This window comes from Petaurus breviceps, unplaced genomic scaffold (assembly GCF_028583685.1).
Source record: "Petaurus breviceps papuanus isolate PSGF00001 unplaced genomic scaffold, PetGlider_PUasm1.0 229, whole genome shotgun sequence".
Lineage (NCBI taxonomy): Eukaryota > Metazoa > Chordata > Mammalia > Diprotodontia > Petauridae > Petaurus > Petaurus breviceps.
In genome coordinates this window covers 15,542,668-15,549,213 of record NW_027185903.1, presented here as the reverse complement: position 1 = coordinate 15,549,213, position 6,546 = coordinate 15,542,668, and positions in this window count along the sequence as shown.

The window sequence follows — 6,546 nt, the reverse complement described above, 5'->3', positions numbered from 1 at the left end:
TTATTTTTAGATTTCAACATTCATCTCCACAAGATTTTGAGTTAATTTTCTCCCTGTCTTTCCCCTACCTCCACCCCAAGATAGTGAGCCTACTGAATACCCCTTCCCCCAATCTGCTCTCTCTTTTATCCTCCCCCATGCCCCTCCACAATTTTCTAGTAGGGCAAGATGGATTTCTATACCCCAGGGCCTGTATATCTTATTTTCCAGTTGCATGTAAAAAACAATTTTTTTTACAATTGTTTTTAAAACTTTGATTTCCAGATTCTTTCTTTTCTTCCCTCCTCACCCATCCCCACTGGGAGAACATGTAATTCAATATAGGTTGTACATGTGTAGTTATGCAAAACATTTCCATAGCAGTTATATCGTGAAAGACTTATATTTCCTTCCATCCTATCCCACTTCCCACTTATTCTATTTTCTGTTTTGACCCTGTCCCTTTTCAAAAGTATTTGCTTCTGACTACCCTCTCCCCGAATCTGCCCTCCCTTCTATCATCTCTCCTCTTGTCCCCTTCCTTCCTTTTTTCCTGTAGGGCAAGATACACAATTAAGTGTGTATGTTATTCCCTCCTTAAGCTAAATTCAATGAGAGTAAGGTTACTGGGGTCAGCTAGGTGGCACAGTGAATTGGCCCTGGAGTCAGGAGGACATGAGTTCAAATTTGGCCTCAGACACTTAACACAAAACTAGCTATGTGACCTTGAGCAAGTCACTTAACCTCAATTGCCCTCCAAAAAGCCAAAAAAAAAAAGAGTGAGGTTACCCATTCCTTTTCAGCTTCCTGCTCTCCCCCTCCACTGTAACAGTTTTCTCTTGCCTCTTTTATATAAGATAATTTACCCTATTCTATCTCTCCCTTTCTCCTTCTCCCGATATATTCCTCTCTCACCTCTTAATTTTATTTATTAGATATCATCCCTTCCTATTCAACTCATCCTGTGCCCTCTGTCTATGTATATAGGTGCACACATAAAAACACACTCACACATATATTTATACACACCTACACCCTCCTATATGTGTATATATATATACCCTCCTATATGTGTATATATATATACACCCTCCTATATGTGTATATATATATGCATATATATATATATTCCCTTCAACTCTCCTCATTCTGAGAAAAGTCTCATAAGCTATAATTATCATTTTTCCATGTAGGAATGTAAATAGTTCAACTTTAATGAGTTTTATGATTTCTTTTCCCTCTTTACCTTCTCATGCTTCTCTTGCTTCTTGTATTTGAAAGTCAAATTTTCTGTTCAGCTCTGGTTTTTTCATCAAGAATGCTTGAAAGTCCTCTATTTCATTGAATGACTATATTTTCCCCTGAAACATGATACTCAGTTTTGCTAGGTAGGTGATTCTTGGTTTTAATCCTAGTTCCTTTGACTTCTGGAATATCATATTCCAAACCCTTTGATCCCTTCATGTAGAATCTTGTGTTATTCTGATTGTGTTTCCACAATTCTCAAATTGTTTCTTCCTGATAGCTTGTAATATTTTCTCCTTGACCTGGGAAAACTGGAATTTGACTATAATATTCCTAGGAGTTTTTTGGGGGGGATCTTTTTTAAGAGGTGGTCAATGGATTCTTTCAATTTCTATTTTACCCTCTGGTTCTAAAATATCAGGGCGGTTTTCCTTGAGAATTTCTTGAAGGATGATTTCTAGGCTCTTTTTTTGATCATGGCTTTCAGGTAGTCCAATAATTTTTAAATTATCTCTCCTGGATCTATTTTCTAGGTCAGTGGTTTTTCCAGTGAGATATTTCACATTGCCTTCTATTTTTTCATTTGCTTGGATCTCTTTTATAGTATCTGGATTTCTCATAAAGTCATTAGTTTCCCTTTGCTCTAATCTAATTTTGAAGGAATTATTCTCTTCAGTGAATTTTTGAAATTCCTTTTCCATCTGGGCAATTTGACTTTTTAAGGCATTCTTCTCCTCATTGGCTTTTTGGGCCTCTTTTGCCATTTGAGTTAGTCTATTATTTAATGTGTTATTTTCTTCAATCAGGCTGTCGACTTGTTTTTCATGATTTTCTTGCATCATTCTCATTTCTCTTCCCAATTTTTCCTCCACTTCTCTTACTTGATTTTCAAAATCCTTCTTGAGCTCCTCCAAGGCCTATAACCAGTTTATATTTTTCTTGGAAGCATTTGATGCCAGACAATTACCTGACTTTTGAGCTTTTTGCCACAGTAGAACTCTGCTTCCAGAGAGGAGACCAAATTGCCGGGATCTTCACAGTTGTTATCAGAGCTGTTGTCAGAGCCATGAAGAGGGTGCTCTCTCTATCCCTGGACCACTACCCAAGACTGCAGTCCAGATCCAAGCAGGTCAAAGCCCTCTGAATGGTTGCTTGGTCCCCCTAACATTGGGAGGCCAGGAGCTATGGAGGCAGCCACATGGCAGGGGCTGCAGCCACCTGCCTCTGCCACCTCTTGCCCCAGGGACAGGGGCTAGACCTCACTCTTTTCTCATCCAGTTCCAACAGAGTTCTCTACTGACCTTTTACTTTCCCTTTGGTGTTTATGGGTTGAGAAATCTGGAAATCACCACAGCTGCTGGTGATTCACTCTTCTGAAGTCTGCTCTTGCTGGTCTGACCATGAGTCTAGGCTGGTGAGGTTCATGTGGAACTGTGCTCAGCTCCAAATTTGGTGCGATAGACCCTTCCTCTTGGCCTGCCAGGCTGCCTTCAGTGGGACATTTATTTCTCTCTGTCACTTTGTGGGATCTTTAGCTTTAAAATTTGTTTAGAGTCATTTTTTTTACAGGTATTGGAGGTGGTTGGAGTGGGAGCTGAAGCAAGTTCCTGCTTTTACTCTGCCATCTTGGTTCCTCCCCCTGAACATTCTTTTTCTATAGGCAGGTTTTGTACTTTTATTTGGCACATAAAGTTGAAAATAGGAGAATTTAGGTGATCCTTAAGGTCCTTTCCAGTTCAAGTATTCTTTGACTCATTTAAAAATCAGACATTCCTTAGGAGGAATTTTTTCTTTCCTTCCTTCCTTCCTTCCTTCCTTCCTTCCTTCCTTCCTTCCTTCCTTCCTTTCTTTCTTTATCTTTCTTTCTTTTTCCTTTTTCCTTCTTTTGTTGGCACAGAAGAAAATTTATAATATAAAGAATCCAGAGGAGAGTTCATTTCAGAACTATAATGTGTATAAGTGAGGCATCCCAAATGGTTATGGACTATAGTAGTTAAGAATATTCTAAGATGAATTCTACCTAAATTAATTTACTTATTCAATGCCAATCCAAACTACCAAAAAATGTTTTATATAGCTAGAAAAATAATAAAAGTTATCTGGAAGAACAAAAAGTCAAGAATATCAAGGGAATTAATGTAAATTAATGGGAAGGAAGGTGGTCTAGCCACATCAGATCTCAAACTGTATTATAAATTAGTAATCATCAAAACAATCTGGTATTGGCTAATAAACAGAGTGGTAGATCAGTGAAATAGATTATTATACAATACAGTCATAAATAACCATAGTAAATTAGTGTTTGATAAACTCAAAGATCTCAGCTTCTTGGACAGGAAAACATTAATAGACAAAAACTCCTGGGAAAACAAGATGCAGTTTGTCAGAAACTAGATATAGACCAACATTTCACACCATATTACCAAGAGAAGATCAAAATGGGTATATGATTGAGACATAAAGGGTAATATCATAAGCAAATTAGAGGAGCAGGAATAGTTTACCTGTCAGATCTAATGGGGAAGGGAACAATTTATGATCAAACAAGAGATAGAGAGGGTTACAAGATGTAAAATGGATAATTTTGATTATATTAAATTAAATAATTTTTACACAAACAAAACTAATGTAGCCAAGATTAGAAGGAAAACAGAAAACTGGAAAAAAATTTATAGCAAGTTTCTCTGATAAAGACCTCATTTCTCAAATATATAAAGAACTGAGTCAAGTTTATAAGAATATGATGACTAAAAATTGGCAAATGATCATAGGATATGAACAGGTAGTTTTCAGATGAGGAGATTAATACTATCTATAGCCATATAAAAATGCTCTAAATTACTATTGATTAGAGAAATGCAAATTAAAAGAACTCTGAGGTACCACATCCCACCTAATATGACAGAAAAGGAAAATAATGAATGTTGGAGAAAATGTGGGAAAAATTGGAATACTAATGCATTATTGGTGGAGTTGTGACCTGATCCAACCATTCTGGTGAATAATTTGGAGCTATACCCAAAGGGCTATAAAACCATGCATACCTTTTGACTCAGAAATACCACTACTAGGTCTGTATCCCAAGGAGATGTTGAAAAAAAAAGGGGGGAAAGAACCTAAATGTACAAAAATATCGTAGCTGTTTTATGGTAGCAAAGAATTGGAAATTGAGGGGATGCCTATCAATTGGGGAATGGCTCAACAAGTTGTGGCATATGATTGTAATGGCATATTACTGTGCTTTAATAAATGATGAGTAGGCAGATTTCAGAAAAACCTGGAAAGACATATATGAACTAGTTCAAAGTAAAATGAGTAGAACCAGGAGAACATTGTACATGGTAACAACAATACTGTACAATGATCAAATGTGAATGACTTAGCTTTTCTCAGCAATATAATGATCTAAGACAACTGCAAAGGACTCTTTTGGGGCAGACACTGTCTTTGGCTGACTTTGGGGTCATCAAGATTCTGATGGAGCTCCTTGACTTGGGGGATGCCCTGGGTATCTGTCATCATACCTCTGAGGAAGGAAACTAAGATAATGACAAGGAAAATGTCTCAAAGTAGTGGTGATAACCCTAATATATTCTGTAGCAGATCTTAAACTATATTATAAGGCAGTAGTTATCAAAACGATTTGGTATTGGTTGAGAAATAGGAAGGCAGATCAGTGGAACAGAGTAGATATACAATTTACAGCAGCAAATGACTATAGTAACCTTAAATTTGGGGGATAAGAATTCATTATTTGTTAAAAATTGTTAGGAAAATTGGAAAGCAGTCTGGCAGAAAGTGAGCACAGACCAATATCTCACACCAACAATACCACTAACCTGTTAAAGGGTAATGTCTAACTATCTTTCATCACCGGACTGTTGTGTTATGGAGTCAGATTACAGTTTTTCTTAAAAATTGTACCTCCTCAGGAGGACCTGAGTTCAAATTTGACTTCAGACACTTTGACACACATACTAGCTATGTGACCTTGGTGTTATAGGAATGTAAATTTTTAAGATCTTCCCTGCCCCTAGGCTTAAGTGCACCTGGAGCCTGTGGTGGGAGGCTTGTTTCTCAGGAGATACTTTGTGATTGGGCAGTGGGTCAAGAAGGTTGTTACATTCTCTGAGTCAGGAGAAGGCTATATAAGCCCTGATGTGAGGCTTTGCTTTGGGGCTCACTTTGCGAAGTATTGTATGATTTGACCAGATGAGACTCTGGGCAGCCGTTGTTGAGAGCCCCCAGCTTTGAAAACCCAGATGTTGATGCTTCCCTCTCTGGTAACTGTGATTTGTATGGATGTATGTAATGGTTGGACAATTTGGAAGCCTGTCTGCTGAAATGTTCTTGTAACCACTGTATATTCTGAAGTTCGGGGTAATGACCTTTTCCCCCTGAACTAGGCAAACGATATATGTTTGATTGATTAAAGTAAGCTTGTTAACCCATTTTTGAGTTGCTTTCCTTTAGCAAAGCAGATCTAAGAACCTGTGTTGGCAGCCACCCTGGGTATGCTGGGGCACTTGCTGCTACACTTGGGCAAGTCACTTAACCCCAATTTCCTTGCCTTCCCCCCTGCAAAAAAAAAATTTGTACCTCCTCTGACTCTGAGGTCAGTCAGAAAGATGGGCAAAGGTTGACTGGAACCAGTTCCAATAGGCATGTGAGAACCAATCATTAAATTTTCAGTGTGAGCATTTCACTATACAACAGAGTATGACATTGGTTTGTTAATTGTGTAGTTTTAAGAAATTGATGGAGAAAACATTAATAATGCAGATTGAACTTAAAAGCGTGTCTTGTGCACTTCCTTCTCCTCCCCCTTAACCCTGCCTTGCCAAGTGCCTGGTGTAAAACAGTGACCAGCACACCACTGGAAATGGCCTGGATATTTCCAGTCTATGCTGGCAAAAAAGGGAGGAATAAATTGACTTTAACTGCAATGCTGCTCCATCAATTGATTAATTTATTGAACATTTTTGAAACTTCCACTATATGTTAGTCACTGTGCTAGGTGCTACAAAGACAAAGGTGAAACAGTCTGCTCTTCAAGAGCTTATATTCTATGGGGAAAATGACATATACACAAATAGATGGATGACTGGGTGAATGGAAAGATGGATAGGGATACATATATAGATGGGAGAATGGATGAATGAATAGGTGAATAGACTGGCAAATGGGTAGATGGATGGATGGATGGATGAAGGAGTAGGTAGGATGAATAGACAGATGAATGGTTAGATAGATGGATAAGTGTACTAGAGGGTTCAGATGGAGGAAGTACTATGAGAAGACTTTCCTCCCCAACTTTCCTCT